The sequence below is a fragment of the Haliaeetus albicilla genome, chromosome 5 (genome assembly GCF_947461875.1).
Source record: "Haliaeetus albicilla chromosome 5, bHalAlb1.1, whole genome shotgun sequence".
Taxonomy (NCBI): domain Eukaryota; kingdom Metazoa; phylum Chordata; class Aves; order Accipitriformes; family Accipitridae; genus Haliaeetus; species Haliaeetus albicilla.
In genome coordinates this window covers 31,240,848-31,266,546 of record NC_091487.1, presented here as the reverse complement: position 1 = coordinate 31,266,546, position 25,699 = coordinate 31,240,848, and positions in this window count along the sequence as shown.

The window sequence follows — 25,699 nt, the reverse complement described above, 5'->3', positions numbered from 1 at the left end:
TGCATGAGCTACAGTGACTGATTAAAAATTATGTGCATGACTCAAAAAGAAAAGTTCAGGGTTTATATAATCATAAAAAATGCTTAGGCAGTCCAGCTGAAATAAAAAATGCAAAAGGGTTGCCATTATTACAGGAGTGAACAAAATCAGATTTATATTCTTTCTGTTTAAGTATATGAAAACAGGTCCTACAGTTTTAACTTGATGCATACTAGAGAAAATTAGTACACACTCTAAAATACATATTATTGTTTTATAGTTAGTATAATCTATAAAAAGGCAAAAAATAAAGACACATTTCTGTAACTGTTTTAAGCCAGAATTTTCACTTGGAATTTTCTGGTTTACTCCCCACCATGAATCGGTTACCCAAGAACTGTGAATGTGTTCAGATTGCCAGTGTAAGACTACAAAAAAAACTTATGAAGTAGAGACGAAAGCAAAACATCTTGAAAAAAAGAAGTATGACATGTCATAGAGCTTTAGCCACTTGAAACAGTTTGTTAGAAAAATAGCCCAGTTGTTTGAATCACTTAAGGAGATATCAGAAGCAAATCAATAAAGAACTTTGTATATTAATTTTTTATTTAAAAGCATTCTTGTCACTATAAGTTATAAAATGAAAAAGAGAAAGAAATCCCTGCAGATTCAGCTTTTTCTAAACATTGCCCAAGAATATAAGACGTAGTAGGAGTAGAGATCTAAAAGAACTCAAAGTACTCAAAGAAATAGAAATAATGCCAATATCTTATGCATTATAATTGGTGCTTTAAATAATCAGTATTGAATTCCAGTCATTAATACTGATTTCCCTTTTAGTATGACAGTGTGCTTATAAACATGTTTCTCAAAATCAACCTACACAGAAATTGGAATATTCTAACCTATAATGATCACATTATATCCTCATTTTGCAAATTTGTTTACTGAAAGATAAGTAAAGGGATCAAAAGTGCTTGCACAGTTAACAAGAAGGTTCACTTTCATTTTCTTCAGTCATCTAGGAGTGTTGTGAATCAATACTGTTTTGGTAATCCTTCTGAGATCATAATTTTCATGTTTTACAGCATTTTGACTCCAAGGTAGTACCCACATCAGAAAAAATCAATATTTCTTCTTCTAAATAAACCTACATTTATAGATATTGCTGAGAAATTTCTGATTAAGAATTCTAATTTACCAATCCTAAGCATTTACATGATTTTATGGGCACATATGCAGCACTTATTATGCTACCCTTGTCTGCACAGAATTTTCCTTTAGAGCAGACTTGGCTGACAAACTCTTTCTGAATCTCATATGCTGGGTTAAGTTCAGAAATTCTATTGATCACTGGTTTACTCTTACTATCTTGATTGAGCAAATACAGGCAATGAACAGTTTTGATGCAATACTGTAGTATTACTTAGTAGAATGATCTCATCCTCATTCTGTGTTTTCTTCCTGTCTGCATGGAAAGGGCAAGACAGAAAAAGATAATGATAAATTACCCCTTCTATGAAGTGTCCTTCTAAACCTCTTGAAAGTGCTTCATTTTTTTTCCTTTTTCAAGAACTATTAAAAGTATTCTAAAACTGCAAGCAAAATTTCCATCAAAGAACTGGCCATTTCATGGCTTTCTATTTCTGTAGTCTACATCATATTTTAAATTCCAAGACAGTAGGAAATGTCTGGATAAGCTTTTAGTGAAAGTTAAAATATATATAATTTTTTTTTAATCTGTACTTCGATACCCAATATTGAATTAAGTTTTTTCATGGTGAGCACACTAATGATGAAACTTCAGTTGACATTTAAAAATTAATTTAAATAGTCTGCTAATGCCCCTTTCCTCCATACATTTTAATTAATGACAGGTCCATAGAAAATATGGAGAGCTAAGTGTCAGTGCCAGAATCCTAATGTCCTTCTTCCCACACAAGCAAATCGCTGGGCCAGAGAACCACATTCCTATTTCCATGCTCTTCTAGATCCATTGAATGTTGTATTCTTTCCTGTATGGCAGCACAACTTTAGGAAGGTTGGAACATATGCCCTAATAAATCTGATCAAAAGCTAAGCTATCTGTTGCAGAGCTTTTAACATTGGTGTACTTTCATATTTAGGAGCCAGTGGTACACTGTTTCCACATTAGATGTACAACTTCAGTTCATGTTCTGATATTCTGCTCTAGGTAGACAAATCTGCTCTGAGCATCTTAGCAGAACTTGTGGAAGCATATTTCTGGGGGAGTGCCAAAGATTTTCTGGCAGCTCAAGGAAATTATGGATAGATAGAGGAACTTACCATAATTCTTTGGAAAACTTCTAAGAAGTGAACAGATACTGACAACACATGCTAGACCTTTTCTCAAGAAGGAAACTAGATAAATGCTCTGATGTGAGCTCTTCCTCCAAACTCAGAGTCTGAAAAGCAGCAGTAACAACACAACTGCAGTATGTCAGCAGAGGCAATCCTGGCAATGAGTATGAGGCAGAGACGAAAGCTGTAGCTGATAGGAGCTATTGCCATAGCAGTTCCCCATCTGTGGTAGGCGCTATGCAGTACTTGACAATGATGTCACCTAAATGGAACATCTTTTTTAGACCTAAACATTGGTCACAGACTGGTGGATCAGAGTCAGATTTTCATTCTAGCATGTGTCTATCCTAGATACATACATTCAAACCGAAGGAAAAAAAGCTTGAATACCTTTTGGCTTAGTGACCTGTAACACTTCAGTGTATTGTAACCACAGCAGTAATACTGTTGCCTGCAAGTGTGACTGTCTAGCTATAAAAGATAGGTATTTCTGAAAATGTGAGAGCTATTGTTGATCATTCTGACATGCTTCACCTCCAATAAGACTAAGGGAGCTTCTGCGTTCCTGAATGTGTAATAGCAGGAAGGGGTAGTAGTTGGTATTTACAGGTCTTTCTTTTGTCTAAGTCTGGCAAACTTCTAGTCTGCATTTATCTTCTTTCCAGGCAAAGGGTGTAATGCCAGAACTTTAAAGGCCACACACAACAGGAATTATTTTCTCAGTTTACTAATGCTCCAGTTCCCATGGGACTGCTGCTTACAATATTTCTCTACTTTGATTGTCAGTTAGGCACTGTGGTCAAGTTACTAGCCCTATGGCTTATATAATAGCGGTCTATTGCAAACTAGGTACACTGTTGAAGCATTTTGTGATCTCCTAAGAGAAAAATAATAGTCAGGATCTAAGTAACAATTGCTTGTGTCTTGATAATTCTTGTTGTTCAAAGGTTTCATTATCTCCTTTCTGATAATGAATGTAAGCTTCATTGTTATCTTCTGAAGTTTGAATTAATTCCTTTTTTTGTCACTTTGCTTTTGCACATTTTACCAGTGACCATATGTGAGTAAGTTATTCTGTTGCAATGAATCCTTTTCTGTGGCTTCGATATTTTTGATTGTCAATGCAAAATAGACAGAAGAAAACAGACAGATTGCAGAAATAGGATTTTAGATGTCAGTGTAATTACTTAACCTCAAATCTGTAAATATCACATCATTTTCCATATATGTTCCATAATCACTTCCTTGTTCTCTCTAGTACTATACTGAACTTTGGGTATTTACTACTGAAACAAGAAGAATCATTTTTGCTTTTCATACACTTTTGTAACAGAAAAGATCCACCGAAGGAGATCTCCAGAACTCTAGATTCCACTGAGCTTCAGCTACCCTGTATAAGAATATTTTGCAGTCCATCTGTGAGAATAAATTATTAATATTTTAAGTAAAATAAACATTTCTCCAAAATTATGAAATTACACATACAAACCAACACAGGTGAAATAATGTAAACACATGCTGCAACATCTCAGTCAATAGCTGAGAATTTGCAAAGTCAATAATGATGTGGACCTGCAGCATGAGCACTCTCTAGTGCAGTTTAAAGAGCGACAGACTGACCCATCCCTTCAAAGAACATGGCTGCCACTAACATCCCCGACTCATGCATGTCTACACTCCCTGAGATAAATCAGTGTTGGTTATATAGGGTATCTTCCTCAGCATTTCATGAGGATGTTTTCTCTGCTTCATTCACCAGTTTAGAACAATCATATGCCTGCATAGCTGGTGCTTCTATGAAAAAGGTTGCTCAGAGATACTGTAGTATGTGCCAGTGAACCTGTTGGGCTCATACATGTTTCTCTTCCGCATCTTCACACAGTTCTTCTGGTCATGAGGCTCCTAGACTGATGGCAACTACAGTGGCTGCTGCCCAGCCTCTAGAGATTTCCATTTCTGCTAAAGATAACGAGGAATGGTAAGCAGAGGGCATATGTTCCATACATTCATTGACTCACAGAGTTTTCCCCAAATGATAAGTGATTCTGTCTCTTTTGGAGATAGTATTCCTCTCCCAGAAAACAGCTGTAGACATCCCACCTATCTAGACGATGATGGTCCCCAAGGTTAGAAGTTTTGTTTTATTTTCAGGAAGTCTGTGATGTGAAGCTTCCACACATCAGAGCAATAGTATCAGAGGTGTCAGCTGAAGACTTCTCCAGCCAGGCAGTCTTCTAGACAGCAATGTCACAACCACCTTAGAATTAGCTCCAGAAGAGATGGCATCTGCTTGTTTCTTGCTGATATTCCTCACTGATAGCAAATGCTGATAGCCTTTTTTTTTTTTTTTTTTTTTTTTTGTGCAAAACAGGGACTTCTCTACTCTGGATCTCATGGAGAACTTCCTTCTTCTGTTTATGACAAACTTTACTAAACACTAGGGAGCTTGAAAACTTGATCTTGGAACAATGGATAACTAGACCTACTCACATTTTAAGATCTAGCAAGACTAAAGGAATCCCAACTATTTGCTTCTTACAGTCTAAAAAGTACCCTGTAGTGAAAATCATAGTGTATTGTTTAGAATATCATGTTCATGAAACTTACAGCTCTTAAGAGTGAACAAAAATTTGTATAACAAGTTAGGGATAGATAGTGTTTGCATAGATTTCTCTATCATTAAGTAGATGGCTGTGAATACTTCATTCTGTTTTGAAGGAACTGTATAGAGCTGTGTTTCCAATAACAAAGTCAGTTTTTTAACACTTTTAATGTCATAAAAGAAATTGCCTCAGTAAAACATGGACAGGAGACACTGTGATCCAGAAGAGGTTTCATCAGAGCACTAAGAACTTTCCATATTCATTTTAAAATAAAATATGTACTTATTTCAACTGCACTGTTTCACAGCAGTGATAGTGTTGCCTACTATGTAACTTAAATATTAAACATGTTTTATGCTCTAAAAATAACAAAAATTAGTTTTAAACCAATATTTTTAAACTTTCCAAAATAAAAATTTCTATAGTGAGAATTAGCTACTTCTTTCCTAGCCAGTTTTTGGTCCTGCTCAATTGGTTAATTTTTTCCCTTCCCATCTCCCAGGTTTAATATTTTTGCCCTTTCAGTTCCAGTCTGCATTAAAAATTTCTATTTTCAGTCTCTGTGTACTGAACTTGAAAATATGTTTTTTCTTTTTTTTTTTTTCCTGGGAATTTGGCTAGCAGATGGAATTTTATTACATTTCCCAAATAATAGCTTTTACCTGATGTCAATAAGAAATTATATGCCATTATCAGCCACTGTAAAATGAGCAAGTGGAATTATTCTTCTAAGCAGTTGTCCTTACCGGTAATATAAATTGCAATTATTGGTTAAATGAATTTTCCCAATTTCAGCTGATCACAGTAAACATCTTTGTTTTAAACTCACATTGGTGGTTAATTTTCATCAGTATATCAGTGTTAATTGAGCCAAAAATACATCTTTCAACTGGATATCAAAAGATAATCACCATTAGGGTGTCTGAAAACATGTAATATTGAAAACTAAGTAATTCTGTATGTCAGGAGCTGTGATTATTATATGAGAACCATACTGTTAGGGTGTCCTTTTTAAAAAACATGACATACCAAATTGCTGAAAACTGGTGTTTACCACTGTAGCATTTCATTCTTACTTGTCATGTTAAATCTTGTCACTTTTTGTTATGTTGTTTCTCATCATATTGCAGTTGGATGTGACACATTCACTTACATGACATGACTCATTGCAACCTGAGAAATCATAGACTGGTTGGAAAAAAAAGTTACTATAGAGGAAGAAGGTTTTCAGAAACCTTTGTGGAATATGTTAGTGACATTGCTTTTTTTCTCTCATAAATGAGTAATCTTTGACACACATTGTACTTCATTCTGATCCCCTACTCTTATCTATTTATTGTGAGAAGTTATTTGTGGTTTGCACCTTTAAAAAAATCTACACAGAGGTTGTATATAGTTATACCTTACAAATTTAAAATACATATAAAATTAACATTATCTTTTGACTTTATGGCCACAATATCATGTTATCCCAGTACCTTTCTGTCATGGATCTAGGTTGGCCTAGTTTTGCAGAATGTGATCTTAGATTCTTAGGAGCGCAAGTTAGGTATACTTGTGTTATTGCTAGCAAATTTTTGTTGAAGCTGTTTCTGGAGTAAATTGTATGTACACTCAGAGAACCTGATAGGCGGACTGTAGCAATTAAGCTGACAGATCACAGAGTTAAAGAATCAGAATGGTTGAGGTTGGAAGAGACCTCTGGAGGTCATCTGGTCTAACTGCCCTGCTCAAGCAGGGCCATCTAGAGCAGGTTGCCCAGGACCATGTCCAAACAGCTTTTGAGTATCTCTGGGGATGGAGATGCCACAATGTCTAGGGACAACCTGTGCCAGTGCTCAGTCACCCTCACAATAAAAGAAGTGTTTTGTTGTGTTCATATGGAACCTCCTGTGTTTCAGTTTGTGCCCATTATCCTGTCACCAGGCACCACTGAAAAGAGCCTGGATCTGTCTTCTTTACACCCTCCCCTCAGGTATTCATATACATTGATTAGATCCACCCAAGCTTCTCCGGGCTAAACTGTCCCAGCTCTCTCAGCCTCTCCCCATAGGAGATATGCTCCAGTCCCTTAACCATCTTAGTGGCCCTTCACTGGACTCTCTTCAGTAGCTCCATGTCTCTCTTGTATTGGGGAGCCCAGAACTGGACACAGTACTCCAGAGGAGGCTTCAACTGTGTTGAATAAAGGAGAAGGATCACCTCCCTCGACCTGCTGGCAACACTCCTCCTCATGCAGTTCAGGATACCATTAACCATCTTTGCCTCAAGGGCACATTGATGGTTCATGTTCAACTTGATGTCCACTGGGAGCCCCAATTCCTTTTCTGCAAAGCTGTTTCCCAGTTGAGTGGGCCCCAGCATAATACTGGTGCATGGGATTGTTCCTCCCCAGGTGCAGGACTTTGCACTTCCCTTTGTTGAACCGGACAATGTCAGTGAGTTCCTGTCAGTCCATTTCTTCAGCCTGTCGAGGTCGCTCTGAATGGCAGCATGACCCTCTGGTGTAATGACCACTCCTCCCAGTTTTGTGTCATCAGCAAACTTGCTGAGGGTACACTCTGCCCCATCATCCAGCTCATTAATGAAGACGTTGAAAAGAATCAGACCTAGTATTGACCCCTGAAGTACATCACGAGTTACTGGCCTCCAACTAGAGTTTGTGCCTCTGACTGCCACTCTCTGGGCCCATCTGTTTAGGCAGTTTTCAGTCCACCTGACTGCCTGCTCATCCAGCACATATTTCATCAGCTTCTTTATGAGGATCTTATGGGAGACAGTGTTGAAAGCCTTACTGAAATCCATGTAGAACAATATCCATTGCTCTCACCTTATCTACCAAGCTAGTCATATGTAACTTCTTGAGTGCATGGAACTTGCAAGTTGCAAAAAAATAAAAGCGATATGACTTACACCATTTCTTTCTCATCAGTAAGGGCCTACATAAGTTCACTGGAGCTTCTTCTGTGAAGCAAGCTGTATAATAACTTTTCCTCTGATCCAAGTTAGTCGTGTAGAAAGCATCACTTATTTCAAAATTTTAAGGTCTGTGGTCCAAATCAGAACTTTTGAGGTTTTAATGTTACCACTGTAATATTGGCAGATAAGTCACAGCATGGCTATGTTGAGCCCATGGAAGTATGCACGCTAGCACCTGAATCTTTTTATGAATGTCAGAAGAGCTCCCTACTTTTTTCATGAATCCCCTGATGCAGCACTCAAAATATAGCCTTAAAAATCTGAACTAGAACTAAAACACTGAAAGTTTCTGCTAAAATTATTAAATGCATTTACTTGCATTTCATTTGCCAAGAATAATGTAGAGAAATTATTTTTCTGGTTTCCATGGGAACACTCTTGTAAATGTATAGAGATTCAAAATGTAAAGAGGCTGGTGAAAAACTTGTGAAAATAAAGTGAGTTTGCAGTTTTTCTTCCTTGATAAATGTATGGAGAATGAAAACCTTTGACAAGAAAAGAGTGAGAGCATATGATTTTCTAGACATATGGGAAACGTGTGCAAACTCAAGAGGCATGAATTATTCCTCTTGAGCAAAAAAAGGCTTAGCAGATGTTAGTGTGCAAGAACCGTGTAAATATTGTGGGGGCTTAAAGAAGGGTAAGTTTAAAAATTCATCAATAGGAATAAAGACACATGAAACTGCAAACTAAATGTTTTTATAAAATTCACAGGTAGTAAGTATTTAACTAGTTACTTTTCTCTGTTTTGTTTGAGCATGTGCCAGTAATTTCCCATGAAAGGTACTGGTCAGCAGGAATATGGGGTATACTCTAGAAAGTGTTGTCATTCTTGATCATTACAATTTATAAAGATTTTACTGTTTTAAGTACGTTAATCTGAGGATCAGACCCAGCTGTTCAGGGGACAGGGCAGGCTGTCAGCTGTAATTGCATCACATGACCAGAAGCACATATGCCCCATTGAGCACTGTTGGTGGAGAGATGGAAAATTAACCCTTCCAGCACATTCTTACCTGCCATCCATGAAACTTGACTAAAATTTGTCTAAGAAGTAGTGAAGTAACTAGGAAGCATTTTGCTCAAAAGGCATGATATATACATTATAAATTAGACTATACAGGAGGGAGTAAAGATTGTTGTTAATCTAAATGAAGATAAAACCCAAATATTATTAAGTAATGCCAATACAGTATAACTCAAAAATATAAGGTCTCTGTCAATTAAATGAATATGGGAATGCACTACATGCATTCATTAACAGAGTAAGAATGAGAAAAAGTAAATTAACTGTCAGTTTTCAGGCTTCCAGTAAACAACACTTCTCACAAGCAGATATTATAGAGAGCCACTACATTGCCCTTAAAAGTGAAATATATTTTACACATATAAATAATAGCATTCTGCTAAATGTAATATGAAAATTCAACCTGGTATATCAGCATTAGATTGAGTGCTGTGCACAAAACTGACATGACTATAAAGACTCCCTAAGGTTAAATTGGGCTCCTGCACTGAAATTCTAATTAGAAATATGAGTGTTCCAACTCTGTGTAAGTGCATGTGTGTTTAATTATTTTCCCTTTTTACCTTACATCTTTCATTATTCCGTGGTCCTTTTCTTCCTCCTTTCTTGCTGTTTTCAAGCAACCCAATCTCCTCACTTAATCTAAGTGTAGGACCTTCCTTTAAGTTGGCATTAATTGACAAGCAGTGTTTAATTATTATTTTTCATCTCTGAAGAGACCTGATATTAACTCACCAAGGGCCCTAGACAGCATCTCAGCCCTTTGACTCATGTGGCACAGCTCTGCCATCTTCTGACATATCTATTCTCTTGTCAGCAAGACAGTCATTTTCCTTAGTGTAATACGAACAATATTTTGTCTATACTTTGTCTTTAGGAACTTCCTACCTATTTAATAGCACACACAACATTTTTAATGGAGGATAGAGTTACTCTGTACCTGAGCGATGTGTTTAAACTGGGTAGGACGGCTGGTTTCTTTATCACACTAAATGACACTTAAGAAACCTTAGTTTCACAAATATGAGTACAATACCTAACCTATCACAAAATATTCTGTTTAGCGTTGTTTTCTAAAAGAGTATATTCATTTCTTAAATTATTAATGTCTAATATTAATTTGTTTCATTTTATTAAAGAAATAATCTGATTTTGTGTGGAGTGATTCCAGTGTAAATTCACTATCTGTAATAAAATATTTTCTGTTCTAAAAGATGTGAATTGTGGTAGAGAAGATGCAGTGTATAAATTTGATTTTGATAAATCAAAATTCCTTATGAGAACTGCTTATAATTTACAATTTTCCTCTCATAGAATCAAATCTTATTAATTTTAAATCAGGAATCTCCCCAATATTCTTAACAAAATTCTAGCACACACACAAAAAAAGTTTTCAAATATTTCTCAACAGGTACAGATTTATTAGTGAAAATTGAATGATCAGTGTGAGTCATCTGGGCTCAGAATGAAATATTAAGAACTAGATTAGTTTTTTGATTGGTCTTGAGATTCATGTTCATCTGCATTGAAAATACATTGAAGTGCAAAAATATTGAAGTGGAACAGAAAAAAACATGTACATGGGTCCTGGAGTAACTAGTTTCCTTTCTTGGGCAAAACTAAATTCTAAGGTCTAAAAACTCCATTTAATTGCTGAATTGTACTTTGTCGAACCTTTGCTTTCTGTAGCATTGATGCACCCTAAGCTTATTCAAAACTTTTTTCTACCTATAAGTTATTTTTTTAGAGCTACCATTTCTTAGGACAGTCCGCCAAATAGAACACATGCACAGCCTTTCTCTATAGCTCTGTTTCTTGTCAGCCCCAATAAAAAAGGAAAAATGCAAGACAGCCTCACCAGCCGCAGAAAAGTCATAACCCCAGCTATCCTTTGGTAAAAGGTCCCCCACTGCTTGTTCTTAACTTATTCCTGGTCTGTTCTGTAAGGGGAACCACGACACGGGTACATAAGAATTCAAAAATATTCAGCAAACCTGTTTAAAAATATATAAATACTAGACAATGCCATAATCAATGCATACTCTATTCTTAAACATTGTTAGAAGGTAACATTAAGCTCCCTAAAACCACAATTAATCTCTGTAAAATATTTAGCTTGCGGAGTCTAATTAATACAGCATAGGACCCAACTAAACACTGTCCTGAAAAAGTCCACAGGTATTTCACCTCAAAAGCTGCAGATGGAATACCAAACAGAAATTTCCTTAGGCCTAGGTATGTGGAAGCTGGGTACTCCATAATGGCTGGAAGTACATCCAGAAGTGTCCTTCACAAATATCACTTCTGTTTAAAATGTTGTGGTGCATGAGTTTGATTTATATCAGTTTGTCTGAACATATGCAGCAGATCTATCCCCTCTTTTTTTTTATTTTCCAATTATGACCATGAACTCCATATTCAGTGGTCTTACATGCACGTTTATTGCTGAAATCAGGAATTTGCTTAGGTTTGGGTAACCCGCATGCAAGTTCTCTGTGATATATGTGATTATTTTTCAAAGATATAGAGCAGACTGGTGGCTGATAATAATTCTTAGAACTTGACCCTGGCTACATTACCATTTATTTTTAGAATCTGTGACCTTTTGGAATAATATTTTTATAAGTGCAATAAGATCCTCTAGTGTGTGAATTAATGTACTGATGGAGCAGAGTTGATTGCACTCAGCCTTTAGCTTCATTCGCAGCAACACATTAGTTGTGAATTAGTGTGCAATAATTCATACCCTGTTGTGTCTTAGGTCTAAATATAACATTTGTTCACGTTTAGAAAAATAACATAATGGCACTAATATTTTCAAATCAAGAAGCCCCCCTTAGTATTTTCATTTCAAATATGTTGTTCTAGCTGCCATATGTTACAATAATAACAGTTTATTAAATAGTGACATAGACTTCAGCCTAGCTTCTATACACATACACATTCCTTCTGTACAGATACTTTCTAAACCAAAGATGCTGGGATCCAGTGACATGAAGGGGCATCCAAGAGTCTCTGGATTGAAACAGTCATACTGTATAGGTCAGTCTACCTTTTATGCATTATTTTTGCTTTAATTATGATTCAAGGGACACTTCATAAAAATAAACCAAAATGTCCTGCTTTCAGCTGGGATAGAGTTAACTGTCTTCCTAGTAGCTGGTACGGTGCTATGTTTTGAGTTCAGTATGTGAAGAATGTTGATAACACTGATGTTTTCAGTTGTTGCTCAGTAGTGTTTAGACTATAGTCAAGAATTTTTCAGCTTCTGATGCCCAGCCAGCGAGAAAGCTGGAGGGGCACAAGAAGTTGGCACAGGACACAGCCAGGGCAGCTGACCCAAACTGGCCAACGGGGTATTCCATACCATGGGACGTCCCATCTAGTATAGGAACTGGGGGGAGTGGGGGCGGGGGATCGCCGCTCGGGGACTAGCTGGGTGTCGATCGGTGGGTGGTGAGCAATTATTATGCTGTTGTCATTTTATTAGTGTTATCATTATCATTATTAGTTTCTTCTTTTCTGTTCTATTAAACCATTCTTATCTCAACCCACGAGTTTTAATTCTTTTCCCAATTTTCTCCCCCATCCCACTGGGGGGGGGGGGGGGGAGGGAGTGGCTGCGTGGTGCTTAGTTGCTGGCTGGGGTTAAACCACGACACAAAATTATTTGGAAAAAACATCTGCATTATTTTTTCAGACAGAGAACACTATGAACAGGCAGGCTAAATATTAGTCACAAGGATCTTTAGACATCTAAACCTAACATTTACGTTTCTAGAATTCTCACGTAATCCTCAAAGTCTTCGTCATTAAAGTCCCCTAGACAAGCAAGCATGGCAAAAAGACACTCAGAGAGGATTTTCTCACAGGTCTGGCTAAAATTCAGGAGACAGGTGAAGTTTCTCATGTCATTGTGGTACTAGCTTCTCTCCTAATGAAGATTTCATCACTCACATGGAATTAATTAGAAATGGCAACACTGAACTGTGCAGAGTGTCATGGTGCCTAAGGCTGGACCAAAGGCCTCTATTCAATTTAGGTCTGACACATAGGCAGTCATTAGTACTGTAGAAAATTGAATCCTGGTGTCTCAGAGACTGACAGCTGCCCTGTCCATTGGACTCTTTGGTATGGTTTTTTTTAGTAAACTACAGTTCTGTTGAGACTGAAAAATTTAAGAAAATAGGAGCAGCTAAAGAACATATGTAGACAATAAAGAAAAGTCAGGAAATCAAAGAGTTCATGCACAGCATCTGGAAAATGGTTCAAAATCAAGACTAGCAGTGATCAAGTGAAATGAACTATCTAATTTGGTTTCTAAAGCTATCCAGCAAGTAGGTTTAGCAAACAGGAGCTCACATGGTAAGTAGTACAGTAACTCTGATGATTCAGTGAAAGCATTTCCTAAAGTTTCTTCTACTCAACATGTCAGTACAAGGTCCTTTTGGAAATGTTCTAAAATGAGAAGTAATATTAGACCATTCTATTTGTAGCACCTGTTCAGTTCCAGTTCTAAGAATGTTCTTGCATCTGCGCTGAGCAACAGAACAGATGTAACAGACTAATCTGCCCTTACAGAAAAAGCTATGTAGGTACTTAATCCAAAATTCTGTGATGCCTCTTTTCAGTGTTTGTTCGTATGAATTTTCTCTTTCACATGTTTCATAACTATGTGGTCTGAATGACTGTCACAGTTCATTTTTTCTGCAGATTACTCTCTATAAGATGAGCAAAACTGGCTCAATAGCAAAACACAGTTGCCCTTGCTCTGGTAGTAGAAGCAAGTATTGTGGATTGGGCTGCACTACAAGAGAGCCATAGACTTTCTACACATGAATACACAAAAAAGTGGAAGTACTGCTATCATATAGGTGACCATAATTTGTGCTAGTTTCAGCTAATCAGCATAGGGAAGGAAGGAAAAAGAGGGTATTGCAGTATGCACTGTAGATTTCTAGAGAGTTGTTTTCTGGTAGCAAGATTGTGCTGATGGCTTCCCTGGTGTACCTGGTGTTCACTACTGGTTTTATCCATCCTATCTAGGTTAAAGTGAATGTAGTTGGGCCCATCCGTTCAACCTTACTACTGCATTTTGTTCTGTAACTACTCTCACCAAAGTAGGGTTTGGTGCTCTAATAAAGTGACTGATCACAGTGTGTATCGCAACGAATTTCACTGATGCTAGTTTAATTCATGGTATAGAAACAAGAACATTTGTTAGAATTCTGAACTCTGTGTTTCTCTTCTCTTGCCTCCCCTTCCCTTTGGTTTTTGTTTTCTCCTTTCCTTTCTCCCTTCTCCTTTACTCTTCCTTTTCTCCCTTCCACTTCCCCCTTCCCATTCCCTTCCCCTGTCAGTTTTTCCCTTAGAAGTACTATCCAAAGAAGAATCTGAACTATGCATCTTGCTTTATTTCTATGAATATCTGCTGAACTGACTCTTGTCATAGCTCAAGGTAGAATTTATTAACACTGACTTTAAAGAATACAAAGAGTTTTTGCAAATATATCACAGAGAAAGATGAATTGGGATATAAATCTATTACTAAATTAGGATGGGCTTGAAAATTTTCATGCTTTTAAGTGCTCTGCTGGATTTGATTGCAAGATCTGTGACACCTAGAAGACTCACCAAGTCATTAAGATGCTGATGAAGTGCAAGCTGTAAGAAAACTGGGCTGGCTAGACAAACGTGGAGGTACTAAGTAGCTAAGTGAATTTAGTTGCTCAGTTATTTTTCACAAGTCCTGATGGCTTCATGATTTATACTCTTTCAGAGAAGTGACTAGAGTACATAGTAAGTTTGCAGATGACACCAGGTTGGGAGGCAGGGTTGATCTGCTTGAGGGTAGGGAGGCTCTACAGAGAGGGATCTGGACAGGCTGGATCGATGGGCTGAGGCCAGTTGTATGAGGTTCAACAAGGCCAAGTGCCGGGTCCTGCACTTGGGTCACAGCAACCCCATGCAGCGCTACAGGTTTGGGGAAAAGCGGCTGGAAAACTGCCCAGCAGAAAAAGACCTGAGGGTGTTAGTTGACAGCCAGCTGAATATGAGCTGGCAGTGTGCCCAGGTGGTCAAGAAGGCCAATGGCATCCTGGCTTGTATCAGAAATAGTGTGGCCAGCAGGACTAGGGAAGTGATTGTCCACCTGTACTTGGCACTGGTGAGGCCGCACCTTGAGTACTGTGTTGAGTTTTGGGCCCCTCACTACAGGAAAGACATTGAGGTGCTGGAGTGTGTCCAGAGAAGGGCAACAAAGCTGTTGAAGGGCCTGGAGCACAAGACTTATGAGGAGTGGCTGAGGGAACTGGGGTTGTTTAGTCTGGAGAAGAGGAGGCTGAGGGGAGACCTTATCTCTCTCTACAACTACCTGAAAGGAGGTTGTAGTGAGGTGGGTACTGGTCTCTTCTATCAAGTAACCAGTGATAGGACGAGAGGAAATGGCCTCAAGTTGCACCAGGGGAGGTTTGCATTGAATATTAGAAAAAGTTTCTTTACTGAAAGGGTTGTCAGGCATTGGAACAGGCTGCCCAGGGAAGTGGTTGAGTCACCATCCCTGGAGGTGTTCAAAAGATGTGTAGACAAGTCACTTCAGGACATGGTTTAGTGGGCATGGTGGTGTTGGGTTGATGGTTGGACTCGATGATCTTAAAGCTCTTTTCCAACCTTAAACAATTCTATAGTACCAGAGCTGATTGAAAAAAAAAATCTTCAGAATACATGAAAAAGAATATAGCTTTTGACCTCTGTTAACCCCCTTTGCTACTTCCTACTTTAGAGTGGTTTTGCTGCAAACACATTAATCCTGGCACTTATTGCCCAGAAATCTAATATCATGTTAATCTATAAGAAAAATCAAATATTTTGAGAAAAATCATTCAACTGCTAATTGAATTATGAGTAATAAAAAGAATTAATTTTCTCAAAGAAAATTATTTCAAATTTGATTGCTTTTTTAGTCAAATAACAAACCCAATAGATTAAGATATTGCAGTTGACTCTATATGTTACAACTGTCATTGAACCATTTATTAGATACTCACAAAATTTTGCATGAAACATTATTAGGTAAATAATGATCCTTGTCAGAGAGTGTTCTGAAACCAAAACACGTGAAAAGAAATTGGGTTTAGGTCTCATATTACCTAGTAATGCTCCTGAAGGAAGGATTTGCAGCATGTCATTGTATGTACAGATGATGTTAGGACTCCCAAGAGCATGGAATTGTTATAAATGTAATAGGAAACAAAAAAACAAAAGAAAACAACAAAAAAAGAACAATCTAGTACGTATAAAGCAATTTATTCATCTGGAGAGATTACTTCAAAAAATATTGAATGTAAAGATCAAACGGTTTTAACAGAAAGCCTAGTGTGAATTTTCAGTCAATACTATTTTATCTGCTGCATGCAAAACCTAGGAGGCAATAGCACTAATTAAGAAGCTACATTCAGTAATGACACGAGGCAGATTATAGAGTACACTCTGTGCAGGTATCAATTCTATATTTAGAGCAGAGGTAGTTGGGTGATAGGTGCACTCTAAATGCTAATAAGAAAGGAAAGACTAGATAAGAGGAACAGACCTATTTAATTGATTGCCATTATGGCAGATAACAGAAGGGTATTCATCTAATGGTTTTTCCCATATAACTCATATTATTCATGGAAATGCTGTTGACACGTGAACTGAGAAACTGAGTATTGTTTTCCTCATCAGACAATATGCTAAGTGCACAACCTTCCTTGCGTTATACAACAGGAAGAGACCCACCCCAATTATCTTCAGGCCAGTTACACCATCCAAAAGTAGTGCATGGCTTTTCTCTGTTTTGCAGTATCTGGTGGGGAGGGTTCAAAATTCAATGAGAAGCTGTAGTAAAGCAGTGAGAGATGGGCTAAGAGAGGGCTGGAATAAGATTAACTGTTTTCAGACTGATTTGTGAACTCCTATGCGTATAAATAATAATAATAACATTCAGGCTTTGAAGAATGAGGAAGGATCGCTACTATATGGCGTTGGAGGGAAAACAGAAGAATGGAGTTTACAGGAGCAAGTTAAGTAGGAATACTCATGCTTTATTACCCTTGAATTTTAAAACCAGTTCAACTGTTCTAGTAACTTCAGGTTCAGAGTATTTGCTTTAATACTTTGTCTTGACTTTGTCTTTGAAGTCTACATCTTCTAAGGAAGTTGGCAGGCTAATATATCTTAATGAGTTTCCTTTACTACTGTTCAAAAAGCTCTTTAAAATAGTTTTTGCTTGGCTCCTAGATAATCTGCTGCTGCTATGTTTGTTGCTCTGCAAGCAGTAGGCCCACAGCGAGCTACCCTCAGGATCAGCATTATTCAAAAAATGTGTGCACATCCACAGTAGGCAGTGTTGTGAGGAAACAAAGAGGGAAGTTGTGATCTCCCTGAGATAATTGAAGGAGTCTGTGATTAGAACTGAGATGCAATTCCTTGCTCCAAAGCCTATATCCAGACCATGAGACCATTTCTTTTACATCTTTCTCTTTAACCTGTCAAACTGAGATACTTCTCATGGTAGTTGTTTTGATATTAAACTGACACATTCAGATATCACTTTCTATGTGTGAATTCTTACTCAGTGTTTTGTGGTAATAGTGACAACATCAATATTTAAAAATAAACAACTTGTTTAGGTTTATGTTTGTTAAATAAAGGCTTGTCCTAAAAAAAGCAACTCTTAAAATTCATTAAATTCCATGAATGAATGTCTCATTAAGTACAAAATGTCATTTAAATTGGAAAATGATTACCTCCCACATTGTTACAGCTACTGCTACAAACCAAACGATTTCAACAAATCTTTTCTGACTGTTCTCATCCTGCAAAAATATCTGTTTTTCTCTCACTGCATTGCTCATCACTGACAATTTCTTGCCCCATTCTAGCATGCATTGTGGCAGCCGAGGAATATTTAAGGTTGGAATACAGCCTTGAGCTTAATTTTGAAGTGGGCCTTTTTATGTGAGAGATGTTTAAAAAAAAAAAAGCAAGCTAAATTTTAACTCCCCACTGTACTGAGTCTGGTTGGGACAGAGTTATCTTCTTCATAGCAGCCCTTTTGGTGCTGTGTTTTGGATTTGTGGCTAAAACAATGTTCATAGCACACCAATGTTTTGGCTATTGCTGAACAGTGCAGCAATCTGCTTCCCTCAGTGAGTAGGATGACGGTGGACAAGAAGTTGGGAGGAGAAACAGCTGGGACAGCTGACCCAAATTGGCCAAAGGGATATGTTCCATACCATATAACTTCATGATCAGCAGTAAAAACTAGAGGTAGAGGAAGAAGGAGAGGCATTTTGTCTTCCAAGGAGGCCATTGCTCGGACACCGCTGGGCATTAGTCTGATTGTGGGAGGTGCTGAATAATTACCTTTGCATCAATTGATTTTTCTCTTTCTTTCACTTATTAAACTGTCTTTATTTCAACCCATGAGTTTTCTTACTTTTGCTCTTCCTATTCTTTCCCTTGTCCTGCTGGGGGTTGGAGTGAGTGAGCAGTTGTGTTGGTGCTCGGCTGCTGGCTGGGGTCAACCCAGCAAACCTGCTGACATTTCCTGGGATTCATGCAGCAACGGCTGTTTCAACCCATCAGGATGTCTTGGATGGGAGCCTGTAGAACAGCCTTAAATCTCTTGTCATTAGAAACAAACACATTGTGGTTAAGTATAACAGAGTTCTTAGACTTTCCAGTGTATGGTAACCAATGACAAACTTGGGGGTACAGCATGAAGATTTAGTGGATTTATAAAAATAAGACCTTTCTTTTCTCTGATGTATAATTTTGTTTTTTATCCAAAGACTAAGAAGAATGTTTTTAAATTGAAATGTGATTCGTGTACTTAAGATCTTCTATGTCATATGCAGTGAACTCCAGTTCACAAGGCTGTGTCTAGCTGAAATAGTACCGTAGGAAGAAAAGAAGGCAGTGTTGGTCAAGAGCACTGTTAACCTCCTAATTTCATAAAAATAGTAAAGTAACTTTAGAATTAGAATTGCAAATGTAGGGAAAAAAATGGGTATGTTGCTCAAAGCTAGTTGTGCCCACAGCCATAGTGGTTACATGCCTAATTTGAAAATTCTGTATCATGAAGCCCTTAGGAGTATTTTCAAGATAGAAAGGCTATCAGAAATGTTGGATTGGCACAGCTGCCGCCCCCAAAGTCAGTTAAGTGACAACAGCGTAAAGTGAAAATAATGAATATGGGAGATTGCAAAGTAAATGAAACATTGTTAAGCACTAAGTAGATTTGAGTAGCCTTGAAGAGCACATATAAAGATCACACATATTTCAAATTCAATAAAAATAATCCACACCATTTATTATTATGCTAATTTATGAATGTATAGTCTAGAAAATATTTATTTTTTAATATTTTCTTAGAGGATATTGCTTTTTTTTCAGCTTTTATTTTACTGATGATAGTGCTGAACCCCCTGTAGGAGATACTAGGGACATATTAATACTGGATGAATGTGGTGCTATATCTTTACACAGTAAATTCCAGGTACAAGGTGTTACCGTGCACAAATTATCAATGTGTTCCTTGAGCTGCATCTCCTCTGTCTTTTATGTCTCTACTTTTATTGTTCTTTATCCTTAACTTTGAATGTAAAACAGCACTTCTAGGTTTTATGAGTGGCAATTTCATGTATACCTCAGTATTTAGCTATTATTTTTCCAAAAGTACTTGGTATTATGCAGGTATGTGATTCTTGCTCCAATAAAATATTGTCTATTTTTTTACTTAGAAATATGCTATGTTTTTCCTGAGTTTTTCCAACCATCACTTTTTCTTTTTTCCTGAACGTAATTACTTTAAAATGGCTCCTCGTTTCTCCTATGTTGTGCTGACTTCTAGTGGGTGGGTATGAGAGAGTCCTGAAAGGCTGACATTCATATCTATTACCATTCAATTACTTAAGATCTAAGTGTTGCTACCAGAGCACAAGATTACTGAGATTTGTCTTTTTTGTTTCTCTGGGGACTGGGGATAAGAGTATAGTATAGCAAAAAATAACCGGAAGAAAGAAATTCCTTCCCTTTTGAAAGTAATACATAGCTCAGTAAACATTTGCAAGCAAAAGCATCTCTCGAGGCTCAGTGGATGCCAATGAACAGTTCAGTCATTTCTGCTGTATTGTTTTTTTACACGAGTAACCACAGTCCAAAGCAATTTCCGTTTGACTTAGGATCTGAGGTCACAGTTCTTTGCAGCATTGCCAGGTTTATTCAATGAGTGGGATGATTTCTGGCAGTTAAGTTTAAACTCAAATGTCAATTAAAGGACACCAGAGGAAGGATGTGCATGAACTAGATCCATATTTTACTGAGGATAAGACGTGTAGGCCCACTTATATTGTGACTATCCAGTCTCATACAACACAGCAAGTGTACTATTTATCGATAGACATTTGACTTTACTTGATAAGAAATGACAACATACAAAAAAATTGTTATTTTTTCAGGATATATTCAAGTTCACTTTTTCATCATTATAAGCCATGATCAGAAAGGGTGTGATGCAATTGCCAATATCAAAAAACCTGTCAAATCTACATAGGGAATTAACTGCTTAAAAATAAAGTAAATAGACTATTCAGAGTGATCCATCCAAAATGCTGTGCAAAACACAGATGTCACCATTGTCATGGAATATAAATCTACCTGCTCTATTTCTTTTCATTGTGATAAGCCTACCATTTTTATACCTCAAAAAGCAAGCAAACAAAAAAAACCCCTCTTGAGTGCTTCTAAAATTTGAGTGAACTTGTAAAAAGCACCTCTACTTCTCTAAGAAATAGTAAGATAATTCTGTTTAGAAATGTTTTTATTGATATCATAATTCGATAAGGATTGATTGATTTAATCTAATTAGCCTGAATTATTTTCAAAGAGATTGGTTTCTGGGAAAGGTCTTTTTAAAAAAAAAAAAAAAATAGCACCCATTTAGCTGATTCCACTTGAAATACGCTTCATAGTAATAAGCTTGTTTGGAAATGTTGAAATACTATGGTTTAAGAACTGAACCCAACCTTAATTGTCAAGTATGTGTATGTCCTGGTTTCAGTTGGGATAGAGTTAACTGTCTTCCTAGTAGCTGGTACGGTGCTATGTTTTGAGTTCAGTATGTGAAGAATGTTGATAACACACTGATGTTTTCAGTTGTTGCTAAGTAGTGTTTAGACTATCATCAAGGATTTTTCAGCTTCTCATGCCCAGCCAGCGAGAAAGCTGGAGGGGCACAAGAAGTTGGCACAGGACACAGCCAGGGCAGCTGACCCAAACTGGCCAACGGGGTATTCCATACCATGTGATGTCATGTCTAGTGTATAAACTGGGGAGAGGGGAGGCGGGGGGATCACCGCTTGGGGACTAACCAGGCATCGATCAGCGGGTGGTGAGCAATTGCACTGCGCATCATTTGTGTATTCCAATCCTTTTATTATTGCTGTTGTCATTTTATTAGTGTTATCGTTATCATTATTAGTTTCTTCTTTTCTGTTCTATTAAACCGTTCTTATCTCAACCCATGAGTTTTACTTCTTTTTACTGATTTTCTCCCCCACCCCACTGAGTCGCGGGGCGGGAGGGGGGAGTGAGTGAATGGCTGTGTGGTGCTTAGTTGCTGGCTGGGGTTAAACCACGACAGTGTATATGTTCTGTCTTGTAAGTTCAAACAGTTTGTTTCTCTAGTTTTGAACTTTTCTTAACATCGAGAAATTTTTAATTCTTCATGCCTAATGAAAATTGGGAGAGAGATAGAAGATCAGGCATGATAAGGCCCCCGGTATCTCAGTGGTTCTTCTTTCCTGCTTATCATAACATCATAAAATTGACTAGGACTAGGACAGTATCGGGAGATTGACTGGGAAAGCAAGCTACCAAAACACATGAAATAGCATTCAGAGAACTGGTGAGACAAAACAGTAAGGCAGCCATCTAGAAATGTCAGAGTCTTGTGTGCACCAAAATACTCTGCAATCTCTTCCCTCTATCCCTTCCCAGCTTAGAGGTTTAATTGCCTGTGTTCAAGGTCATCTTTGATGCAGTGCAGCTATATGGTCTTGGATTAGGCTGCAGGGAAAAGAGCAAACAGTATGAGAAAGAGTTGTGAGAAGCCTCATCCTCCCACTTTGCTTGAGAGCTACATTTGAGCTGAGGCCTTCATGCTTGTACCTTTCAGAGCTGTGTTGCAGGTAAGCCTGCACCTGACTGGCTTGAGTTTCTGGCTTGATGTCAGACCTGCCTCATCATTATGGGCTTGTTTGACAGTCACCTAACCGTTGGCTGACTCTGGTTAACATCATCAGACCCCCTCTGCTCTTTTTGCTCCTTTACTGGGGGAACTGCAGCCCTTGTGGGTGAAGTCACAGCCCTGTGTCTGCCTTGCTGTCAACCTCAGCTCACCTTCCCTTACAGAGCAGCCTGCTCCTGCTGTTTCCTGACCTGAAAAAAAACACGTTAGAAATGGGTTGTACGACCCTTACTTCCTTTAGCATCTAGAATATAAGAATAAGCTCCTCTAAGATAAGGTAATCATTTTCATTCTATCATGCACAGAAAGCATCTTTGCAAAAACCTTCATTTTCTTATCAAAAACTTTGTAGGCAGATTTTTATTCCTTTTATCCTGAAACTAAAGGCAGCAGAAAACAAGCAGATGGGAATCTTTATACCATTATCCTAAAGATCCAATTAAGAGAATATAGGAATTTCTTTCTCTGCTTGGGAACACAAGGGCAGAATCATTTAAAAGTAGAATTTTTTTCTTGTTTACGTGATGGAAGAAGAGGGATTATAACATAAGGCACATCAAATACCACCATTGGCCAGGTGAGCATAGTGGGAAATACCATAGAACTCTCAGTTCAAACACCAGCCTGGCAGTCAAGAGCCAAACAGTGAGTAGTGTGAAAACTGATGGAAACTTTAGACCAGATTTTGATCAGCCAGTAGTACTAATAGGATACTCAGAGAACTGTTTCTTTTCACTTTGCTAAGACAGGGAAGCCCATCAGTTCAGATAAATTGTCATATATTACCTCTTCTCATTTTACATTTTTACCATTTTAGTGTATTAATTATAAATATAGAAGTATTTTTCCAGGTTTTATTTTGTTAAATACGAGTACATAATAAAAACACACAGGATTTTTGTGAACTGTTGCTGGATGGTTAGGACTGGTTTTAACATGAAAAGATTATTTAATCTTGAAAGCTGAGGTCTTACTTTGTATTAGTGCTGCACTGATACAACAAGAATGTCTTACAGTAACAGCCTTGGGCTACAACTTAGACTGGGAAAATGGCAAATCTCAGGCAAATGAACTTAATCATAACTTGCATTTCTAGGGAAACATACCATTTCAAGAATTCTGTCTGTAAATATTAACTTAATTCCAATAATCAGTTAAGTTGATTAGACACATTGAAGAATATACTTATATCCACGGAAGATGGGCAAAAGATGCATTATCAAGCTTATAATACCTTAGCTGAATCCATTAAAGATGCCAGGATGAGTGCCACAAGTAAGAAAAAGGGATTTTTGCAGAAATAGGTGCTTATAGACCAGTATCTGCAAGACTCCTTTAAGTTACCCTTTTTCTTAATATCATTTTGAAATTCAAGTTAGTAGAATAAAATTTTTTGGTTAGAAGGTATGGAGAACCTGACATTCAAGCAGACGTTAGCAGTGTTCATCAGCAGAAACTTGCTAATGACAAGTTTCCTGGTGGTTTTCATACCAAGTTGAAGGTTCCCTTTACTAAAATTTACAGGTGTAAAAGCACTACTTTTACTTTTCAGAAGTATTGGACGTAGACTTCATACCCTCCATATTTGGGTTACTAACATTCTTGTTTCACCAGAATTTCTGCAGCAACATGAAATTCTATCTCAATGATGAGGCCTTTTCCTGTCAAGTCTCACTGGGATCAAGTCTCTCACCAGTCCTGCCAAGACAGTGATGCAGGCAGTAGGTACAAGATGGACATGAAAATAATATAAAGCTCTACTTGCCCACCACCACATCATGTATACTCCTTGACCCCACTGTGATCCAATGTTCAGACAAAACAGAACATGTAGCTGAAGCTGAATGCAAGCAAGTCAAGGGAAATGCTATGGGCAGACAATAAAGTCTCTGTAGAATTTGTAACTATATTTTTGTCTACTTCATCAGATTTAAGCCTGCAATTCAAGACTTTTTTATTAATATGTCTACATGTTTTGCAGACAGACCAAAGTTTTCTCTACTCTACTATCGGTCTGGATGGCTTAACATAGCACAGTGCTGAAGAAAATACACTTTGCTTTCAATCTGAGCTTATTGGGTTAAAAGTACACTGGAGCCAATATGGGTGTATGCCATTTGCTAGCAACAGGCCCACATCTGGCTAGAGCACTGTGGATGGAGTAAGCTCTGGTGTGTTTGCAAAAGATGCCCCCATATGTAAATAAACAGATACTGTTTATAGATTAGCCTTTCTTCTGTGTCCAGTTGTTGAGGAGACTCTGTTCACTCAATGCAAATGGTGATCAGACTTCAGTTATATTTAGCATCGGTCTCCTTTCTCCAGATTCCATTAACACATTAGTTACATGAAATTGTCAGTAGCCAGGAAAGTCCGTATCAGGCAGCGGCAAGAGTAGGCTGCCTTGCAGGGGCAGGGGAGCCAGAAGCTGAGCACAATAACAAGGCAGATAGAGGTGTCACTGACAAGGGTTCCACAGCACCCAAACAAGGTGAGCAGAGCAGGTCCAGTGAGAGTAATCAGTTGCAGCCAAGAGTCCAGATCACTAGTCAAATTCTTGGTGATGAGGCAGGTCCAAGGTCAAACTGGGAAGCTGAATCAACAAGTCAGGGATGTGATCAGGTCCAAAGACAGTGACATAAGTCAGACATAGGGTCAGTGTCTCCAGCCATGTCCACAGAACTGAGAGCTCAAGCCAGGAAGTCAGACCACAGTCAGGGTTAGGGTCTGGATTAATGGAGTACCTGGCTAGGTATAGGCATGGCTGTAGCCCTACTGCAGTGTAGCTTAAGCAGGAACCAGCAGTGAGAGCCTAAGCTTAAAAGCAGAAGGCCCTGCTGAGGCTTCTGAGAAGTCTTTTGGGGAGACCCTCAGCAGATGCTCCTTCCAGCTGTTTCTTCATAACGTCTTTTATCAGCAAGCTGGCCTTGAGTGCAGGAAGATGAACCCCTCAAAGAGGAGGCATTCACTTAGGACCCTAACAGTCCAATTTGTATAAGACACTGCAATTCATCTTCAAAGTAATATGCACTTGCCTACATTTTTTGTATAAATCCCATGTTTTAAGATAACAGTCTTGCAATAAGCTCAATAACTTGGACGTCAAAAGAGCAAGATCTCACTTTAAGATCTACATGGAGACCACAGCTAACATGAGTAAAGCTCACTTCTGCAGAAGTTTTCTCAGAAAGGTTACAAGACTGTGAAAACAAAAGTTACATTTTAATCTGGGTTGTTATTTCCTTAGAAAAAGCATTTTTAAGGAATTACTTTTTTGGTCTTCCTTTTGTAATAGAGGTATAATTAATCTGCCAAACAGCAGAGTGAGAAAAAAAAGCTACTCTCTGCATTTTTTGTTCATTTAAACATTTCTTTTTATGAGTTTTTCTTATTTTCTGGTTGTCTTTAGAATTGTCCCTCTGCCTTCTTTCTCTTCTTGATGAGTATATACTTATGTACTTAACTTTGATTTAATTATTTTTTTGGTGTATGCATTTG